Genomic DNA, 24,289 nt, shown 5'->3' with positions numbered 1-24,289 from the left:
TTTAATGGGGTTTACTTCATGGAGTGCAGTTTGGTCCAACTTGAGAGATAGGATAGTTTTTATTTCGATTTGGGATTTTTATTTTCAACATTTCTTTTGTATGGGCATATTTTCTATGAGACAATTTAATGACGCACGGCTTAACAGTTCCGCTGTGAAACAATTTCATTATAACAACAGGGAGCATTTTGAATGAAATAATTCTTGATGTTTTGAAATATTATTTGCAAATTCTTATAGAACAGTATTTTTTTTTACGGAACAACGTCTGTCGGGTCAGATAGTTTTATTTAAATTTTATTCACGATGTTAGGAATTTTTGAAAGCACTATAACTAAATAGGTAATTAATCTTTGTCGCTTCGCATAATTAGATTTATAATTATTATTATTTCAAAAATGGCAAAACGACGAAAGAACTACACTTAATACAGTGGAAATAAGACATTACCAAAATGTGCGTTTTGCGCTAGTTTGATATTAAAAATACTAAGGAGTTAATTCCAATCATGGCTCTGTTTATGACAGTTAATCTAAATTGGTAACAGAAACTAGATTCGCGTTCTTTTGCTGTCTTCCTGTATCTTGGTCAAATCAAATCAAATCAAATCAAATCAAATCAAAATCAGTTTATTCACGTAGGTCACGGAAATGACACTTATGAATGTCAAAAAAAAATCTTATTGAATCTACCGCTACTTCGCAAAGGGTTGAGCTAATGAGGAGAAGTAGCAAGAAACTCATTGCCACTCTTTTATATCAAGATTTATATTTACATCGATTTACAAATCATTTCAATTGCAATATAATACTATGTAAAATGTAAAATGATGCAACAAAGGTTCATGTTCTTCTATCGTGCATGTTTCTATTAGGTACTATAAATCTATGTGATAGACCTATTTAAGCTGTAACACGTGTCTGAAAAGCCTTACCGATCTGCCCAAGTTATAATTTGGTAACTGTTATGAAAATTTATTGAAGTAGGCGTTACTTTGCGGAAATCAATAATTATACAAATGATTTAAGTTTTATTTAGTGTTTATTCCGCTAATATTTGTTTTTAAACAATTCGACACGTGTTTCGCCTCTACACGAGGCATCCTCAGGACGTGTTTGGCGAGACAGCCAAAATCTGGCACGAGATTGTCTCGGAATTAACACTAAAGAAATACCCATTTTAAAAATAGCGTTTTCAGCAAGAGTTGTTCAATTTTAGATAGCCTTTATTTCTACGTTTCGTAATTCGTAATATTTTAATCAAAACCACACATCCTTCCCTGATAACATCACGGTAGACTAACTTGATTGCATTGTTCAAGTTTTTATCCGTTTATGATGTACTAAGTGCATTTGCAAGTAAATATTATCAATTTTTTTGCTTATAATAACAATTATTTAAGCGATAAGGTTTTATTAACAGAACTTCAAAGAAATCAAACCGAGTATCCATTTTAAAAGCATCGTTGGCGCAATAGGTTCAATTGTTGACTCTAACAACGTGGCAGATGGTACGATTCTCTCCCGCAACAGACCAAGTCAATTGAGTTTTCAAATACGTGTCGCAATCATTATATAATGACGTTTGTTCGGCGTTTTATATAGTCAACAACGCCACAATTCAAATTCAAATATTTTTGTTCAAAATAGGATGTGACATCACTTATTGAAAGACAAAAAACTACCACCCATTCCAAAATCAATGCCTCAGGCCTGAGAAGCACGGGCGCAACAGCCTCAGCGGGCTTTTTTTGTCATCAAAAAATATGTTTACAAAGTAACATTGTACAATTAAACTTATTATTTAAATAGCCTGAGGGCGGTCGATCCATTCCCAATTTGTGGTATCATTAAGAATGGCATTTATGCTATAGTAACCTTTACCACACAAACGTTTTTTAATAATTCTTTTGTATAACGTACCTAATACTTTTTTTTGAACATTTTCTGGGATCCTGTTGTAAAAGCATACACATCGCCCAACAAAGTACTTGTTAACTCGACTTAGCCGAGTAGTAGGCATTATACACTAATAGGTTAGTATTATTAATACAATAATAGATCATAGAATAGTACTTTAACTTAATACTAGAGCGCCCGAATCATCGCACGCACACATACAAACGATTTACACGGTCGCTAAGCAATCTTGGGAGGACAAAACTATTGAGTGCGCCGTTGCGACAGGTCGTTATCTCCTTTGCACAGGATGCCGGCTATATTATGGGTTCCACAACGGTGCCTATTTCTGCTGTGAAGCAGTAATGTGTAAGCATTACTGTGTTTCGGTCTGAAGGGCGCCGTAGCTAGTGAAATTACTGGGCAAATGAGACTTAACATCTTATGTCTCAAGGTGACGAGCGCAGTTGTAGTGCCGCTCAGAATTTTTGAGTTGTAATGGGCAGGGCGTAACAATTACCTTCAGCTGAACGTCCTGCTCGTCTCGTCGCTTATAATACCTAAAAAAAATTGTACCAACCCTAGCGGTCCACCCAGACGTAGGTATAAATTTCAAGGAAACCGCTGAGTTACACTACTGTACTATTAATTGACTTCCTTCTACTTTCAAGTGTTACAAAAGACCTTCCAGTGACCCGTATGTATAATCGTTTCTCGTAGCCGTCCATAAAATAATGCTAAAACAACCGAATCAATGAGTACAACAAGGTACGTACTGTTATACCCTTACGGTCGTTCCCAATATTCAGTCTATCTCTTACTTGAGATATAAATCGTAACTATCGTTCTGTCCCAATAAATTTATCGACGGTAATTCACCTTATCCGTACACGCTATCTGTCAATGGGACGACGTATAGCTTACCAACGATATAAAGTTTGTATGGAAATTTCAATTCATGCGTCACAATATAAGGCGATAAGAATGACTATATTGGGACAGCTTCAGAATATTGACAGCTAATTACTGACAGTAGAACGTAGTAATTTATCTCTATCTGTAGATAGTATAATGGGAACGGCCGTAAGTATTGGGACGCGTGAATTGCAATTCCATACAAACTTCTATCGCTGGTAAGTTATACGTCGTCCCATTGAGAGACAGCGTGCACGGATAAGGTGAGTTACCGTGGATAAATTTATTGGGACAGAAAAGTCAACGATAGTTACGATTTTTATCTCAAGTAAGAGATAGACTGAATATTGGGAACGGCCGCTAGTCAGTGGGAGGCTCCTTTGCACAGGATGCCGGCTAGATTATGGGTACCACAACGGCGCCTATTTCTGCCGTGAAGCAGTAATGTGTAAGCAGTACTGTGTTTCGGTCTGAAGGTCGCCGTAGCTAGTGAAATTACTGGGCAAATGAGACTTAACATCTTATGTCTCAAGGTGACGAGCGCAATTGAAGTGCCGCTCCGAATTTTTGAGTTTTTCAATAATCCTGAGCGGCACTGCATTGTAATGGGCAGGGCGTATCAATTACCATCAGCTGAACGCCCTGCTCGTCTCGTCCCTTATTATCATAAAAAAAAGTCAATCGCCGGTCTTCTATCCTAATAAACATGTTACTTACTCTACCATATCTATATTCACTGTAGCTTTTCCACTGTTTCTTTCATAATTGTATTTGTGGGTAATAAACAGTGTATTTATGTGAAATAAACATTTCTTTTAAAAAGGGATATTTTCCTTTCGGTAGAACTGTACGAAAGTAACACGCATCTTTTATTATTATTTTTATGCAAAATAGTAGATACCTACATCTAGTTTTACGACGTTTTAATTAGCTAGCGAGACGTGAGTAGTAATTAACAATTGTTTAACAACGCTGCCTGTAATCAAACTATAGTAAACAGTTAAAAATTAGAATACACACTACCGAGTGTAAAAATGCCTTTACATTTTCCTTGTTTATTTATGGTTGCAAGGCCTTTACTAAACTTATGCCAGTGAGTTTCGAGCGTCTGTTTGAGAATCATGAGATTTGACAAATAAAATATAAAACAGAAATACTGCTCTGTTGTCCATTAATACATTCAAGAGGGCTATTACCAAAATCGAAATCCAAAGTTTCGGTCCGAAACGAAAGAACGACGAACTTCGAATTAAATCCTATTACCAAAGTACTTCCATTTCGTATCGGAACCATAGATATAACCATAAAAAGTGAAGTTGTAGTTACGATCATAATAATGTCAAACAACGAAAAAGTAAATGTCAAGTGAATTTGGGAATAATTAAAATGACAGACAAAATGTCTAATCGCGAAATTCGTGTCGATCTTCGGATCCGAAACACTTTCGTTATAGGATAATGTACGATCCGTCAACCGAAACTTCGTATTTCGATTTTCGTAATAGGGCTCCTGTGCCATATGACAATTGATTTTCAATCTCGCTGGATTAGCGAAAAGATTATCATTTTATCATTTTAGTAATGGTGTCGGCCATCACTTACAATATACTATAGTATTGACAAACAGATTCCGAAAGAGAAGAACATCTGTAACAGAGACACAGCGCACAGAAAATGAAAGCGAATTTTGTTTCTGTAACCGATTTTGCATGACTTGTCGTAAACAGTCAGCCACGATTGGAAGTAACTCCTAAGTATAGCTAAGCTTAACTAGCTAGCGTACACAAATCAAATTTTGTTCACGCATTATCGAGCTGTCGAGTCGTCTATATGCTAGTATATTAACTATAACATTGGTATTAGTATTGAATAATACACGCTCTATCAAAACGGACTGAAGGACAGTGGAGTCTTATGGCCGTTCCCAATATAATATCTACAGATAGAGATTATTTACTACCATCTACTGTCAGTAACTAGCTGTCAATAATCTGAAGCTGTCCCAATATACCCGATAAGTCATTCTTATCGCCTTATATTGAGACGCGTTAATTGCTATTTCCATACAAACTTCTATTGCTGGTAAGCTTATACGTCCTCCCATTGACAGACAGCGTGTAAGGATAAGGTGAGTTGCCGTCGATAAGTTTATTGGGAAGGAAAAGTCATCACATAACATTTCAAAATTTGTTTTAATATACTACTTTAAGATTGTGGATAAAGTTTAACGATTCACTAACAATTCAAATTCAAATTCAAATATTTTCATTCAAAATAGGATTTAAAATCACTTATTGAATGTCAAAAACTACCACCCATTCAAAAGAGACTGCCTCAGACCTGAGAAGAATGGACGCAAGAAACTCAGCGGGCTTTTTTTTTGTAAATATAAAATATGGATTACAATGTGATATCTATACTAATGTTATAAAGCTGCAGTGTTTGTTTGTTTGTTTGTTTGAACGCGCTAATCTCTGGTACTACTGGTCCGATTTGAATGATTCTTTCAGTGTTGGGTAGTCCATTTATCGAGGAAGGCTATAGGCTATGTTTTTTTTTTTCAAAATTAGGGATCCGTAATAAAATTGCTATTTTGTAACACAAGGTGTAAAATCGAAAACCTATTTTTGCGTGCGGTGCAAAAACTATTGACAATAGAACTAAATGATGTACAGGCTATAATATAGGCAAATTTTTTATTACTTATAAAACTATCGCGTGAATTATACTTTATATGGCAAAACAACGTTTGCCGGGTCAGCTAGTCGTACAATAAACATTTATAATTAAAGAGCCTGAAGGTGTTCGCTTTATTCCCAGTCCGTGGTGTCATTAAGAAAATCGTTTTTAAACAATTTTTTATATTTCGTAACACATTTGTTTTGTACTTTTTCTAGGATCATATTGTAGAAGCATATATATCGCCTAACAAAAGTCTTACTAACTCGACCCAACCGAGTAGTAGGCATAATAAGTTTATGTTTGTTAATTTTACTACCTAGTAAAGTAGTTTTATGATGTGTTACACCTAATACCGTTCTTCTCAGGTCTGAGGCATACTGTTTCGAATGGGTGGTAGTTTTTGACGTTTAATAAGTAATTTTAAATCCTATTTTGAATAAAAATATCATTATTAATGTTAAAGTTATATCTCTCGTTGGTATAGCTCCTGTTTTGCAAACGAAATGCGATGCGAAAATGCGGGTAAATATCTGTGTATGGAAAAATTTAGATTTAACATACTCTGAAGTCTGAACAACCCTTGAATGAGCCCAAGAATTTAATGGGACTGAACTGTCACGATAGGATATGTAACGCGTGTACGGATCAGGTTGTCAGTTGTCAGAGATAGAGCAAATTCTGTCTGTCTGTCTTTTGTTCCGAGTAATCCGCAACGGGTGGACTGATATTGGTAGGACTTTTAAAAAATAAATTCGATTTAGATGCTGCTCGAAAGGTTACCAATTTACCATTAGTATAAGAAAAAAATTAATTCAACATGTTATATTTTTATAGATATCTATATGTGTATTTGTTTACAAAAAAAATCAGTGTTTGTCCATTTTCATATTTCTTTACCTACACGAAAAAAAAATCATTATTTCATTACTCAAATAACACAGTAACTGCACAAAGAAAATTTTAATTGCAACAACAATAGTGAAGGCTACCTAGTGGCTCCAATGTAACTAAGTTTCCTTATTGCTGGTTGCATTGCGAATAAATGAAACATGTTTTTATATTTACTTAAGTAAAACGATACTAAGAGATGTGGTTTTCCTACTGCTTACCCACCTTGTAAAATAAAATTATTTATTTTTTCAAAAAGCCTACACTCTATATACCGGGTTCGAAACCCGGTAGGTGCAAGCATTTATATGATGAATATGGATGCTTGGTTCCGAGTCATGGATATTTAAATGTATGTTTATAGGTATGTTCATATGAATTTATGTATGTTTAAGTAAGTTTATTGTATTAAATATATCATTGCCTTGTAACCCATAACACAGGCTATATATTATGCTTAACTTGGGGCAAGATAATTTGTGTAAAATGTGTGTCAATATTATTATTATTATATACCTAATGATAAAGTGTGACTCTGTTATTCTCCCATTCAAATTCATTTTTTTTTTCAAAATAGATTATATAATCACTTATTGAACATCATAAACTACTGCTCGACACTTTTGCAAAAAGGGATAGTAATTCCCTTTTAGCTGGTATTGCGGTAAAACCATATTGTTTAGGCAATGCTACACTTCTTCAATATATACCTAAGGGAAGGCTTAATATAGTTACCTTACATAGGACCTACTCGTACTAACGGCCGTTCCCAATATTCAGTCTATCTCTTACTTGAGATAGAAATCGTAACTATCGTTGACTTTTCTCTTATTTGAGATAAAAATCGTAACTGTCGTTGACTTTTCTGTCCCAATAAACTTATCGACGGTGACTCACCTTATCCGTACACGCTGTTTGTCAATGGGACGACGCATAGCTTACCAGCGATAGAAGTTTGTATGGAAATTACAATTCACGCGTCCCAATATAAGGCGATAAGAATGACTTATCGGGTATATTGGGACAGCTTCAGATTATTGACAGCTAATTACTGACAGTAGAAGGTAGTAATTTATATCTATGTGTAGATAGTATATTGGGAACGGCCGTAAGAGTTAGATCTTAATACATAACCGTTTGATTATGTTTTCATATGAAGGCTTGTAAATTTTATTCATTAATACAATTTTATTTTATACTAGCTGACCCGGCAAACGTTCTTTTGCCATATATAAAGTATAATTCACGCGATAGTTTTATAAATGTGTTATTCTGGTGTGTAAGCTATATTATTGTAAAGTTTCATCAAAATCCAATCAGTAGTTTTTGCGTTAAAGAAGTTCAAACATACATCCGGACATACAAACTTTCACATTTATAATATTAATAGGATCTATTGAGATGGTATACCCTAAAAATTAAAAGTTTTAAGAAATAAACGTTTAGACTGTTGTATCTCAATATATTCTTGATAATTATCTTTATTATTTTCATTTAATAACACAAAGAATACACAATATATACTTCTACCTACTCGGTTAAGTCGAGTTAGTACCCAAACATGCCCAATGTATGTGCTTTTGTAACATGACCCAAGAAAGTGCACAAATACAAGGGGTTACAAAATTAAAAATAATTTAAAATAGGGTTGTTTGAGGCTATAATATATAAATGACACTCATATTAATACCACACATTGGGAATGAAGCAACCGCCCTCAGTTCAACTTTATTTTACGATTATACATTGTGACGAAATATTATTAAAAAAAAATTAGACCGCTGAGTTAAGGAACTCAGCGGTCTAATTTTTTTTTTGCAAGGGCACACGTTTTTCTCAAGTCTGAGGCATAGGTTGGTACATTGTCAAATTATTGGTAGTTTTGACCGTAAAGAATTAAGTTTATCATTTCTATTTTGAAGTTATACTTCCTTAGGCACGTTATGAAAAAATGTTGAGAGAGTCAGGTTGAAGTTGGTCCCTGAAATTTTCTGACGTTTGCGTCATTCGTTATTTTTGTTTGGTTTCTTCGTCCATTATTAAGACAGGCAAAGGGTTCAAGCCCATACAGCCATATTAATTATTTAATAATTAGTATTTGTCAAAGCCATCTTTGCAAGATTTTTACAAAATTATTCTTTCTAAAATCGTGGAATAGTACGAGGAATAAATCATTTTAATGATTTTTGCTTCGTTAGGCCACAGAATTAGTATAACTTCCTGCGTGCATACATAAGTACAGACACACATACTTTCTGTGTAGACATAATACAGCGAACGGAACCCCATGTAGAAGTCGGCCTCGATATTTTTCGTGTTTTTTATACATAGGGAGTTACAGTCGGCTTAACGACTTTCTAAAAAGACGCTATCTGATCAAGATAATTCTAATTTGGGCTGGATGGGTAAGTTTATTAGTTTAACATGTAACGGAACCGCAATTGCTACTAATTATCGCCGGCAGTGATAATCTGGGACGCGTTTATTGCTGATGTACCCTGCGTTTGTTTAATAATTTACATTTGTAACTGTTCAATTTAGTGCGCAGGCGTATTAGGTGTTCAATTGTGTTATTGTGTATTAAGAATTTTGCGTTAAATTGGACGTAATTCCAGAAAAACGTTCCAAACCACAATCATGTCAAAATTGAGTTAATAACACAAAACTGGTCACGTGATTGATATATAACAGACTGACAAAAAGTGGCAGCCCTACTGTCACTATTTAAATGACATCATGACTTAGTAGCCCAACCCACATGTATGGAATACATTATTATTTATTAAACTTTAAACACGAATTTCTTTAAAATGTGATGCTTGTGGCTTGGAACGTTTTCAGGAACCACGTCCAATTGGAGTTCCGCTGAGTTTTTTGTGTTCGTTGAGTTTTTATCTCAGGATAGAGGTAGGATTTCCGTTCCGAACTGGTGTAAATGTGAATCTAAAGTTATTACGTATTAAAAGAATCAAAATAATTCGGTTAAATTTTCTGTATAATAAGTGGTTATTTATTATCAGACCACTAAAGTATGAAAACGTTTTCTCAGAGATGAAAGCTAAATTGGATTGTCTTTACGAAGCTGTGATGTATATTCAGAGCCGATTCTGATATTCGCCAAATATAGACACAAAAAAATATATGTGTAATAATTTCTCATGAAATGATCGTTGTGAACTCATTTATATCACAGTTGCATTAACTAGAATACGATTAACTCACTGACTACCATAGTTTATATATGTAAATACTTAGTTAACGTATCATTTAAAGAACACTTTAAATAAGCATATATATCATATAACAAATATTAAATATTAAGGAATTCTACATTATAAATATCAGATATTTCAAACAGTAAAATTTTACCACTTCAAAGAGTATTAAGAACAGAAAAAGCCAAATCGCAATGGCGCTCGATCGATAAAAACATTCAAAACACTCGAGTCTCCTGTAGAGACGCTACATATACAGCCCTTGAGAAAGGCGAGACGAATTTCGAGTCATTCTGGAGGGATGTTTGTATCAAGATAGAACGGCGCGCGCTTCGTAGAGCTTCAACAGTCAAGCGTTCGATGAGAGTGACTTAGCTCCGCCCGACTGGTGGGCGCATACCGCCATACGGTCCCGCCGCGATCGGCCGCGAACAAGCGCACGAATAGTGTAATTAATTTACAACACCAGTAAAAGTGATGATACCAGTTTATCGACTATAAATCTGTGCAGTGTTATGATCGCATGTCGCAGGTAAGTGATAATTGCTCGGCCTCAAGCGATGTTTGTTGTACAAACAGCGGGATTGTCGGGATCTTTGGCTGTTTGGCCGTTTGTTTGTTTAATCAACTGACTTTTTAGATTGTTCTATTTGTGTGTTAATCACGGGATGTTCAGTGTGTACTGTCGTCACAATTATCATTGGATTTCGTTTAGACAGGATCGTGTTTTTTAATCATGGAAGCATTAAATTATTGTCTCTTTTTATTTATTACATAATCTGCGTATTACCAACTTCATAAAAGCTTCCTGATGAGTGGATATCCTTAATCAGATTCATACTTCCTGTTTCATCTAATATTTTTTTGAAGTTACGTAGTAGTTACCTAAATATACCTCACCATTTACAATTATGTAATTATGTGTTGAATATTAATACAATTTGAAAATACACTTGCTTTAAATATAGCTTTGAAATAATGCTACAAACTTATAACGAACAATAAACGATTTTCTCATATTATTCTAAGTGAAATCTGAATTTTATCATTTTATATTTTACTATCTTTTCTAACTAATTTATTAGGACAAGTATTAAGTCCGTTTTTCATACAGAATCCAATACCATTTACAATTATTTAAAATATTCTAACCTCTTTGAAGCAAAGGTAGAGCGGATCGAACAGGCAAACTTATTTACATTACAAAGGACTATCTATTTAAAAATAACCAATTGAAATAGAAATAATATTTTTGCAACTGATATATGGTGTTAGAGAGCGAGAGCAGCTCCTAAAGATGCCTCGTGTAAAGGCGAAATACGTGTTGAAGTGATTAAATCTGCAGAATAAACACTAAAGATTAATATATAATATAATAAAAATATAACATTTTAAGTAGAAATAGTTTTCCGCAAAGTAACACTAATTCTAGTTATTTTTTATTAAATTTAGTTTAATAAAAATAATAAACAAGCTTTCAGTTTTGAAATTAAGGGTAAAAAAAAATATAACGATAGTCCGACTAGTACCTACCTGTTAAATAAAAACATTGATCAGGCACTTATATGGATTTTTAATATAAAATTTAATAGAATTTGTGAGATAACGTCAAAATGCAAAATTCCACTCGCATTCATGGTGACCACTGGCATTCTACGACCGCACGTTGTGTGAGGAGCTTCTTCTTTCGCAGTCACTTTGTGGATTTAATTAGCGGTTGTAGTTTTCCCGAGCCGAGAGCATACTCCCACCTTAAAGGCCGGTAACTCATCTGTTGACCCCTGGTATTGTGGACGTTCATAGGCGGTCGCCTTACACTTCCCATCAAGTGAGTTCTCTTTATAGAGCAACTGTGGATGTACGTGATGGAAAAGGTCGATCTAGGCGTACATGCTACCATCAGCTCAGAGGAATATTAAAAAAATATTACTAAAATAGCAACCGACTTCAAAAACACTATTTCAGAACAATAGATATTGGTAATATGCACTAAAAAGTATAATAATAATTGCGTATTTTTATACAATCTAATTAATTAATCTAATTCTAGTTTCGATTATTGTCATTTTTGGAATCGGTGCCAAATTACAATGGAACCACATGGGAAGCACCCGCTTTCAAATAAAAAAAGAATTATCAAAAATCGGTTCACCCAGTCGAAAGTTTTCAGGTAACAAACAAAAAAACATCCCGACGATGTGAGAACCTCCTCCTTTTTTGAAGTCGGTTAAAAAGGCGCTGGGTTAGGGGTACCAAGAACAAGAAATAATTTATCAAAGGTATGTGTGGAAAAAGGCAGGCAAATAATGTCAAGACCATAGACTTAGAATATATTAGCACGTAGAGTTGGGATTTTTCAATGTAGCCAAGCGCGGCTCACTGTTTACGATTTGTAAATCAAAATCGGTTACAGTAGCAATAGATTCGCTTTCCTTTTCTATACTACTGTATCTCCGCTACAGATATTCTTATTTCTCGCACGCTTTATCTGTCTAAACGTTAGTATATTGTCTATGACGTGTTTGTTTGTATGCGTATGTACATCCTCTTCTTCTGGTACCATATCCCCCTAAGGGGTATTGCGGATCATTTCTCTATATGCTTCTCTATCTTCAGCCTTTCTTTTAAGCTCGTCAGCTCTCTCAGCATCCAAGATTTAACGTTGTCATGCCACGTTAACCTCCTACGCTGTCTTCCCCTGTTCCCGTTCTATTTTGCTCTCAATGATCCGTCTGATTTAATCATATTTATTGTTTCTGTAGATGAGGCCATAGCAACTTTCTATTTATATACGATTTCAACAACCTATATCTTCTTTCTCATTCTTCTATATAAGACAGACAAGGTAACTAATCTTTCAAGCACTTCTTGAAAGATTAGTACCTTGTCTGTCCATAAAATTTTGAGCATGAGTCTATCCAACCAAATATCAAAAGCTTTAAGTTTGATACTCTGTAACTATAGTATAGTATAGTAACTATAGTATTCTGTATTAAGTTTCTGATCTCCAGAATTAAATTTTACAACTAGGTATTTATTGTCATTGTAGTTAAACAAATAAATGTTAGGACTGTAAATTGACGTAATGTATGAAAATTTAATATACATTCACAAATTATTATCTATATACAGATTATATTCTTATTTACATTATATATGCATTCTTGCATATGTGCATTAGAATTTTGTATATGTACATTATAAGTATTTTATTTAATCCTATAAAAGTAACAATTGGTTAGACTTTAGAGAGAGAGAGAGGAGCCTGTCTACCGTTACCGTATACTTGAGAGAAAAGGAAGTTAGACAGACGGGGGCCGTAACGCGTTACGTTACACAGTGGTTTACCAACTCATAAGAAGTTATCACTTCAAAAAAGTTAAGTGAAACATAACAAAAAACTCCAATAATTAGCCCTGTGGATATATTAATTCACATAAATAAATAATTTTACTATACGAACATTAAATAAACGTTTCAACTTTACTAGTAAATGACTAACTAACTAGAAAATATAGCTTTAAATTTAACAACAATAAAAAAAGCTAAAAAAGTACCTACAAAAAAACACACTCTTGTCGACGATACATGAAAAAATTATATAAATTAACAAAAATCTTATTTTGCAAATTGAAAAATGCAATAATTTCTATTCTTTTCAATCAAATTGATGTATCTATTGTCATCGGTCCTTGATAAATCTACGAAGTTTGATGAATGAAATCTGGCCGTTTAAAGTGAGTTACAATCGCGCCCAAATGAGTCGGTTACAAACAAACATACATACATACAGGTGAAGCTAGTAAAAATCGTGTAAAAACAGGTTTCTTGATGACAGGCGCTGTACAGGATGCTAGTACAGACTTACAGATGTGTTCCAACGCTACTATTTCTGCCGCCAAAGAATAATGTGCAAGCACTATTTTCTGGGCTACCAAGACTAACACCTTTTATGTCAAGGTGACGAGCTGTTTCTTCCGGTGAATGTAATTTACTCTCATAACTTTATATCGTACAGAAAAATGAATCAATTTTATAAAGATGACTTTATAACCACTTTTGCGGTAAGTGTGACTTGCGTTGCCTTACAATAATAAAATATGTTATTAAATTTTGGTAATCTAGCTTATGATCTATATATCTTATCTATATATCTGTAATATATGTATGTCAAATTTTATTAATATGTATTCAGCTGAATTAAAGTGATTGAGTACCAAATATTGAAACATACATAAAAGTTACAAATTTATAATATTAAGTTCTTTGTCTTCTATATCCAACTTGACATTACCTTCAATGCTTCAATGAAACTAGGTATATAATATCTGCATCCTATATTAGGAACAATAATCATACTATGTAATAACAATGATTGTATAATACAAGAAGTATCGAAATTAATACATGTAAGATTGTAGGTTGAAACTGATTTATCCAACGTTTCTTATTTATCCAAAGCTTTCGATTTTGTGGTAAACAAAATATAGGACCGAAATCTTCACCATTACGGCATTGGATATATCATTGGATATAACGATTTCCTATTTAAACTGTAGACTACAAAAGGTGGATGTGAACCAAAAGTTTCTTCTCCTCGATGAAATGATAAATGGGGGTCTTACAAGGTTTAATTTTAAGACATGTTCTATTCCTTATTAATATTAATGTATGCTTAGATAAGAAAGATAGACCTCTCCCATTCAAATAAATTCTTTTCAAATTCTCTCTACGAAACTGTGTAGTCGATCGTCTTTCATCCATCATATCATGTTTGCTCTCCGCTTAAAAGTTTCTATACAGTTCTACAGCTCATGATGCATTTTCGAAAAAGCTTACCTCGTTGCTTTCATTATAATAATATGAAAGTAATCAAATACAAAAAGTACACAATATAAATGGTACTATCACTTTATTGTAATAACAAATCGTAAAACCTTTAAATCGACCTCTTGAATCATTTTACGACTCCTAATGTTGCGTAAAGCATTCGTTCTTAATCTACTGCTTGGGTGTCTACTTCTACATCGAGATATATATTGTAATAAAACTCAATCTTTACTTATTCACTACTGAACCATATACATTTTGAACCTTATGTTCATCAGATTAGAAATAGGGATATGATTCTAAAGAGTTGCACGTGGGCGAATCATTTCAATACATATAATGATTTTACGGCCGAGGTGTCATTCATTTAGCGAATCGTAATTCGTGATAGACGAATTTCGAATGATTTATAAGACGCTATTTGTATTGATACGGTTGTAAATTTCAATTTTATCTATAATGGTTTATAGCTTCTCTCGAACAATACGTTGTAAGTACTCTGTTTCTAGATAATTGCATAACGGTTTAACATTTCTCTTACAAATTTTCTAGTAGGAAATAAGTTGAAGTAGCGGAGAACACTGAAACATAATTGCTGTCCAACCGCTAGTTAATTGGTTGAAATAATTGCAGCATTGTATTTTATAAGCTTTATAATTTTACTTCGATTTATTGCTGTATTTAATTATATTTCATAAAATAGATTGTTACGTTGTTCGCCTAAGACAGAAATCACTCGTTGGACAAAACTATCACAATACTAACGCAGTGCTGACTTGGATTATCCAAGTCAACACTGCTTTTCAGCACGTTCATTTACTCAGGAAAAAATAAGAAAAACAATTTAAATCGACGTCTTATCTTTTGCAGAGCACTTTGATTGATGGTTCTATTAAAACAGCTTTTAAGTAAGCTGCCAATTACTTTAAGGAAAAGGGAATGAAAAAATATCGGCGACAAATAAACAATACAGTTGATGTGAATGGACTCCATCGTCGCTGAGTACATCTGGCATAATTGCATCATTTTCTAGTAAGACTTACACGTTCTAGACTTACCTACCTTGTTAATTAGACGGGAGAAAACAGGCAAGAGCTCATCTAATGGAAATTCCATGGACATCCAAAATAACAGAGGTCAAGGAATGCCGGAGTGTTTATGATCTATGCTTGAAGGCCACAAAGTGTGTGTGGCTGTTCGAGGGAATGATATTCATACGAAACGCGCGGTTGTGGGATACAAGAAATCGACTTGATGCGGGCGAATTTTCGTATCCTGAATTGATGTCCGACTTTTTTATGAAAGATGACGACAATGTACGTCCTCCTTTCAATATTATTTTAATATCGACAGTGTTCTTGTCCGTCTCCAACTATATCTACTAATGTCGAATATTTCTTGCTCGCGATAAAATTAATCACCAGGACTAACAGCATATACCTATTCTACTTATACAAAAAGAATGAAAATAGCTTTCTATTTCCTGGTCGTAACGACATGGATGACTTTAGAAGCGCCACACCATTTGTGTGTTATTAATAAGCGCGAAGTTATGTTATTCCAAATTTAAAGCATTTTGTTTTTATCTTATCTTTGTCACTACAGAATTACATGACAGGGAGAAGTAATTTTAAGCTTGGAATAACATTACATTGCGTTTATTAATAAGAAAGTTTAAAATCTTGTATCTAATACTAGCCTAGCGCGTACCGATGCTGACCCAACAAGTGCAGCGGCAATTAGATCACTTCATAATATTAAACAAAGTCCTCCGCCGCGTCTGTCTGTTCGCGATAATCTCAAAAACTACTGCACCGATTTTCAGGTTTTTTACCAATGGATAGCGTGGTTCTCAAGGAAGATTTTAGTATATAATTTGTTGAGTTTTTATATCCATTTTAGTATACATTAATAGTAATTGTTGAAGGTGTCGGAAAAAAATAAGCCTTCTGAAAGCTTTCAACAAAAACGCTGTTAAAACCATTTGAGATATAACAAAATAATGTATGGTGGAATTGTGTATCTTATGTCTACAGAAAAGTCTGCGATGGCAAATGTCTATCTCTTAAGTATAACTTACTATATACATTTTAATACTTTAAGAATTTGGCAATAGCATAGCGGTGATGTAAAAGCTGTCAGCACAAATACGATATGAATCCTTATCATTTTTTATTACCTACTACATATAATATAATCATTCAGAAATACGTTTTAATTTAATTTTAAACTTATTAAATAAGATTACACATTTCCGATGGCTTTAAACTAGATTATAACCGAATACTTACCTACATTTTGTCTATTGAAAGAACAGCGTCTGTCGGGTCAGCTAGTTTATAATAAATGTCAAAAACTATTGACCAACCACGGACGAGTAAGATAAAAAGGACACCGTGTCACCTTACATAACAGTGAGTCACCAAAACAAGCCCGTAAATGTGTAACTACATAGCCCCACGCATACACTTACACTAATACAAGCCGATCGGCCGCCATTATGAGATTTGCCATCGTCTGTGACAGATCAGTTTGCGTCGCAATAAAATATTTTAATAATGCCGTCGTACGTTGTGAAAAAGTGAAAAAACAATACTTTAAATGTATTTGTTGATATATGATTATTAAAGGGAGAAAAAAAAGTGTATCTGCTATACCCCGTAACCGCACACATACTAGCATAAAGGTGCTTCACTTGCTAAAATCACGGCGCAGAGTCCTCCTTTTTTCACTAGTCCGTGTGACCAACATGAATAATTTAATTCGTTCTAATATATTATTTTTCTTTAGTATTAGGTAACCTATAGGTAAATAAAATGCTTTTTAAAGGCATTCAAACGTATAAGTAATTTATGACCGATTTTGAACATTAATTGTTATGAAAAATAACATTCATTTTTATTTTGTAGTTTTGCTTTCAAGCATTTTTGATTAACATAATTGTTCAATTTTGTTTGTTGATTTAAGCTTATTCTACGTTATAGTTTTTACTAATAAATTTTTGCGTTATAATAGGAAACTACATATCTCTTAGTCAGTTATTTCAAATTTGTTGTCATTCTGTTTAAAATCATTGTCGTTAAAATTCCATACACTAAATGATAATTGAGTTAATAGGCAAGAATCATGTACCTATATGGATATTTTATCTGTATTGAACTCCTATCACCACCTATTACTGTAATTTAACTGTAGATGATTTTCACAAACAATTGGGAGTTTTAGTGTTATTTGAAGCATTCAAATCATATCAAATCAAAACTGTACAAATGATTTAAGTTTTCTTTAGTGTTAATTCCGCCAATATAATAATTAATTATAATTGTTTATAATTGTTTCGCCATATAATTGTTTTTAAGCAATTCGACACGAGTTTCGCCTCTACACGAGGCATCCTCAGGACGTGTTGTCTCGCCAAAATCTGGCACGAGACTGGAGTGGAGAGACTGGAGATGGCATTTTGAATCTTGGAATTAACACTAAAGAAAACTTAAATCATTTGTATAATTATGGATTTCCGCAAAGTAATGCCTACTTCAATAAATTTTCAAATCAAACCGTTAATTGAAGTCATAACATTAATTGGAAACGTCTTAAGTTCAATCATACATTTATTTTCATAACAATAAATAAATAATTTAAAACAGATAAAATTTCAATTCAAATTTGGATGTACAGCTGTAGATGAATATCAATTAAGCATAATGAATTGAACTATACAACTTATACACATAGGGTTGGCTATGTTTCTTTAACTTACATAAATAATGTTTAAAAATCAACATTTGAAACCCTCTCCCTTTGGTTGTAGAATACTGTTTATTTTATTTTACTGTCACTTCTTTTCATACATACTTCATTTGAGAAACGGCATGGGTAGGTATGTCTGGTTCTGCACAGGCCAACCAAAATAATTGCTGGGAATTTCTTAACAGTTCGTCTCCCCATGAAGTTTACCAAGTGTTGTTGCAATATGTGACGCAAGTCTCTCATCCTATACTAAATATATTATTTTTATATCTATTTCAGTAGCCACAGACAAGTAGTAGTCAGTAGTAGGTCTTTAGTTATTTTTTTTTTAATTTATTTAATTATAAAAGTATGCACAGTTGGTACTTAAATTTTGCATCTCGCCAGCAACAGTTTGCTGGCGAGTTTACGCTCTTAGACTATCTATATTATAATATCGTGCGTCTATAATAATTTAAACAATACCAATTTGTAAGTTATCTACACTATTACTAATACACATACATTACTTAGTTATTAATTCATAATATTCCTAAAACACATAGTAAAATCTTACCTGTATACATATAACAACTAAACTAAACTATACTATATAATACTAATATAAATATTATATATAAATACTAATTAATATTAAGGCTTATGTGGAGACGTTAAGGAAGTGCTCTTTTAATTTTTTCTTAAGTACTACTTTACAGTCTTCTTTAACCTCTCTTAACCATTCGATACTGTTAAATGCAATGTAGGTGCAATATTTTTATCCATCCTCAATTATTGAAGCTTGGCGCAATAGGTAGAACAGTTGACTCTCTACTCGTTTCCATCTGTTCGATCCTCGCACGCTGCATACCAATGTGGTTTTAACGCTTTGTAACGGCGGTAATAGTCTTCGTGATTCCTCTGGTCCTACAGTAGAGAGTACATACCTACCTACGGGCTGTGGTGATCATGTAGGTGCCATCAGGTAAGCAGTAGGTATAGATCGGCGCGACTTTAGGCGACGACTAGCAATAAATTGCTTACAACTAACATGATTTGATTGAATGTATTAGAAAGCTATTTAAACAAGCTATAAGACCATGCAAAATAAATCATTTTATATACAAAATAAGGACCAGAACTTGGTGAGGGAGTAGGGTGCCGTATGGCACACTCGACATTGGTGTGTCTGAAAAATTTAGTGCCCTGGGGCACTTCAGATTTAGGAAGGTAAACTCTATAACCTCCCAATCTATTTAACGTATTACTATAATTATAAATATCCGGACGACCAAGCCTTGCTCGGATTTTTAAGAATGTACAAAACTTGAACCAAAAAAAAACTAATAGGACATCTGGTTTCGATTCGGGGTCTTCTGCTTTCCGGATCACCCAATGTCCCATCTGAGCTATAGTCTTGTATATAAAGGCGAAATTTACCTTTGTTTTCTATAGCTATTGTAGCTGTTTCATTAAAACACGGATAAAACTACATTTCTTAAAATTGAAACCTAGCTAGATCGATTTATCGCCCCCGAAATCCCCTGTATACTAATTTTTATAAAAATCGTTAGAGCCGTTTCCGAGATTCAGATTATAAATACAAGAATTAAGAAGATAAGATATTTCCTAATAAAAGTATTTCAGAAACACTCGACAGTTTCAAGACAACAGTAATAACAGCTACCTACTACCAACAGATAAACCTTCATACATTAGAAATTCCATTTAAAACCGATTTAATGCCATGTTTTATTTAATCAAGAGTGCTCATAAAACTCACATTGGTAATTACAATCGAGTAGTGAGTGTAAATGTGCAGTTGTACGATGTTATTTTATAAAAATCACCATTTACCAGTGAAACGGTGGTTCTAATCAATATCCAATCAGCCGGCGGTAGTAAAGTTAACTAACCGGGAAATTAAGTGAACCGCGCGCTGTGCAGATGTCTGTCCTACCTATATAGGTAGGTAGGTAGGTAGGTACAGACCTAGGTACCTACCTACCTATATGTAGGTAGGTATACCTACTGCATCTCAATAACTACACCAGTCACCTACGTATAGGTATCTTAAATTAAAAAAAAACACTAATTTATTTCATGAGAATCTTTAGATATCTGTAGAAAATTATTACCTATTCAGAAAACTAATTCATAGGCGTTACAATGCGGAAGTCTATAATTAATTATATAAATGTCATGAGATAAAAAATAAAAGGCATAGGTATTAGGCTTAATATGGATCGGTAGGCACTAATAAACTGTGTATACCTACTATATGACTGTGAGAGAAAAAAAATAAATACATTTTGAATTTACAAACAGTTGCCGCTCTGAGAGAGGACATTCTAAGAAAATATTGTTCCGCCTCTACACGAGGCATCCTCAGGAGATGTTGATTTGCCGAGTTCTGCAACGAGAGATTTTTTTCAAAGATGTTTTTTCCTCGGAAAACAAATACTTCCGTAGTGCTTCATCAAATTTTCAAACACCTTTGAAAAGCTTACGAATGTTGACAAAAATACTCAAACATTTTAAATTACAGATTTTGCAATAAAATAATGACAAATTAACATTGCAATTTCGTATGATAACTACGAAAATACAAATTAAATTTTGGGTAAATTAAACTTTTCTTACTTAATAGCAGCATAATTGCTTTATTGCTCTCATATGCCCATATTTATTAAGGATTTGAATTTAAAGGAATTAAGATTGAATTAAATTAATTAATTAAGAATTAAGAATAGGATTGAAAGGAGTTTTAAGGAACGTGTGTCAATCTAATGAATTAGCTCATAATAGAAAATACGGGTGTATTTTTTAACTTCATTCAAACATAATTTAAGCCCATTGGTATAGATCATTCACCTCTTCACACAACATTATGTTGAAAAATTAAGGCGACATCCCCTTCCCAATCAGTTTACCGCTATAAAGTACCTGCATAACTTAGTAGGGTTATCTCAGCGCCTCCCTTTTGCACGATGGGGAATCCTGATTTCAAATATGGCAGAACGGAAGGCGTTTTAAAGGCGGAGCCAAGCCCGTCCCTTTACAAATGGCGGCGGTATCAACCAATACTGATACAGATAATACATTCTTTTTTGAATACTTAACCAATCGTGAGGTCAATTTGTAATCATTGGAATTTATCAATGAACAGCTTCATAATTTATTATTATCTTTTGTTATCGACCCATTGACGTACAAATCGACCATATTTTTTTAGATATAGAAATTAAGATAAGCATGGGTATTTGTTGGTCGATTGATTTCAAAATTCAACCCAATAATTCAGTTACTATCTAAACTATATTATACCTACCTAGCCCAGAATATAGAGTTGTACCTAGTAGGTATTTCTTTTGACTTAGAATCAAGAATTTATAAAGTAATTATCTACCTAATTGAAATTTATTGGTTGGAATAGGAAATTGGTAATAAATATTTTCGAAACCTCTGTAATCTTATGTAACAAAGAACCCAAATATGACAAAGGTACCTAAAGGTTTGTTTGAAGGTATCTAACTAAACATACCTACTTACCAGGCGCGCTTTGAGCACAGATGCTAGCCCCCGAAAGATTAAAAATGCCTGGTTAGGTCAAAGTCATGCTTTTCCCTCATGAAGGACTAGTATGCAACAAAAAAATTAAAACATAATATAAAAAATTTTAAGTATTAAGATATTTGTAAATAGTGACACCTGTTGTGTAATTATAATATCAGCAACGTGAGGATGTGAATCTATTTCCGCAGAGATGCTTACTTTTCAAATTGTACGTTATAATTTTATATCATGTCTCCAATAGATGTCACTGTTCCCCAAAACAGAATGGAAGAATGCTGCACTGTATTTTCTCCTGAGAGTGATAGAGGTTCAGAAATGAATGGACAGGTGGCGCTGTTAAGGTAATAAGTAAAATAATATTATTAATTTTAACAGTCGTATCTTTTTGATTTAACTATGTAGGAAGGTATATTATTCAAAAAATTATTAGGTATATATATATACAGAAATTAGCAAAATTTAAAAATCTATTTTCGCAATAATATCTATAGACTGTTAATAAAAAATGAAGGAAAACTGCTGATTTTTTATTTGGATTGATTTTTGTAGTATTTAATTAGGTACCTACTTACCTATTAAATAACATCTAATTAAAGATACTTACAATACCTACTTTAAAATGGTTGGTACAGGTATTTAATTGGAGTATTATAATTAAGGAAGCTTACCTATTGCTTAAAATTGCACCAAAAAACAAAATACCATTACAAATGAAAGTCCTTGAAGATAGAATTGCACTTTTCGGCCTTATCTAAGTATGTCTCGCTAATATCGGCAAAACTTTGTTATCGAATTAATCTATGGTCTGAGCGGCCTAATGTACCTCCTATGAAGTGCCCCAGTAAGCCATAAAATCTTATTAGTTCAGATGTTTTTGCCACCACAACCACTTACCTACCTATCCACTATTTTTACGTCGTAGGTATCTTACAAACCTACCAACCATGTGTGACAGATTAAGACATACAAATTATTCGTTAAAAATTCAGAATATTCCCATTGTTTCGTCACCCAATTAGGCAGTTAGGCAGTGCCTATCTCGTGATGAACCTAAATAAATATACTTACCCCCTTATTCATAATGGTTTGCTAACTTTAAACAGCCGCTAAGGAGTGTTTTTTCTCATTCTGACTTAGGTCAATAGATGAAGACAGAGTGAGAATTAGCAATGCTTTAAGTTAGGAGACTATTATGAATAAGGGGGCTAGTGTTTAAGTTGATTTATTCAATTTGATTCCGTTATTTTATAACCAAACATTAAACAACCTAATAAGATTTTTCCTTACGCTAGATATTAAATACCTAAGGTAAGCAATATCTAGGCTGTATATTCCAAAGCTCAACTACGACTAGTTAGATATACAGTGGCTGCCTAGCTAGAAACCTAATGCACGCCCCTGTCGTTACCAACATGGGTCAGAACGCGGCCACAAATAAAAAAGTTATGGAATGAAAGAGAAAAGTAGGTATGTGTCATTTATTTAAAATATACTAGCGTATAGACGATCTGACAGCTTGGTCGGTCTCTTTTTGACCGACTTCAAAAAGGAGGAGGTTATCAATTCGAACGGTATTTTTTTTCATGTATGTACACCGATTACTCTGAGATTTATGATCCGATTTACGTAATTCTTTTTAAATTTTACATAGTTTGGCCTAGTAGTTTTCATTTTATGAAAATTTTCATCCACCTGGATGACATAATTGTTTTCCGTGTAGGTTCGGCTTCTTTTGGAATTTTCAGTCAGGTTGATTATATATTATTATTAACTGACACTCAAATGTAAAAAAAAAATAAAAATCAAACTACGTTTAAAAAAACCGACTTACTAGACGATACTTTTCAGTTTTTGAAGTCGGTTCTTTTATGATTTTTCAATATGTGTGAGCTTAGTGGCTTAATAAGTTAAGGCTACTCAAAATACTAAGCGGTTAATGCTAATAGCTTACACACATGGCCAAATTTGGTACGGCGCGACCATCGAGTGGTCCGGTAGCCATGGGTGGTCGCCTCGCACCAAATGGTCCGGCGTTTCTGACGTCAGTACTCGATACGGTCCGGGCGGTAACAATAATAATTTTGTGCGAACGGACAATCTGACATACCATCGTATATGGTCCGCTACCAGACCGCGTCCGACGGTTGGCCATACCAAATCCGATCATGTGCAAATCAAATCAAAATCAGTTTATTCACGTAGGTCACGGAAATGACACTTATGAATGTCAAAAAAAAAAAAACTTATTGAATCTACCGCTACTTCGTACAGGGTTGAGCTAATGAGAAGAAGTAGCAAGAAACTCATTGCCACTCTTTTATATCAAGATTTACAGATCATTTCATTTACAATATAATATGCAAAATTTAAAATGATGCAACAAACACACTCAAACGTCATACGTGCTTAGGCCATAAGCGTCAGACTGACTGTTTACGACTTGTCAATGAAAATCGGTTACAATAACAATAGACTCGCTTTCTCTTTCTAGTTTTTTGTACCTCTTCGTCTCCTCTCGTCCCAAGACTTCGTTTTTAAAATCATCCGGTTCATTATT

The 24,289-nt window shown here is 33.6% G+C and overlaps 1 protein-coding gene across 2 annotated transcripts in view; it reads left to right on the top strand.

Annotated features, from left to right (window-relative positions):
* Nucleotides 1-10,002: 10,002 nt before the first annotated feature.
* The window catches only part of LOC126966867 (homeobox protein abdominal-B-like), a 165,909-nt gene continuing 151,622 nt past the window's right edge, over nt 10,003-24,289 (top strand). For both annotated transcript variants that reach the window (XM_050811143.1, XM_050811141.1), the window contains exon 1: nt 10,003-10,129. The gene's annotated coding sequence lies outside the window, so the exon portion shown is untranslated. The remainder of the gene's footprint in view (nt 10,130-24,289) is intronic.

The sequence above is a fragment of the Leptidea sinapis genome, chromosome 11 (assembly GCF_905404315.1).
Source record: "Leptidea sinapis chromosome 11, ilLepSina1.1, whole genome shotgun sequence".
NCBI classification, from domain to species: Eukaryota; Metazoa; Arthropoda; class Insecta; order Lepidoptera; family Pieridae; genus Leptidea; species Leptidea sinapis.
Note: the sequence above shows the minus strand (reverse complement) of the source record. Positions and strands in the feature narration are given on the sequence as shown.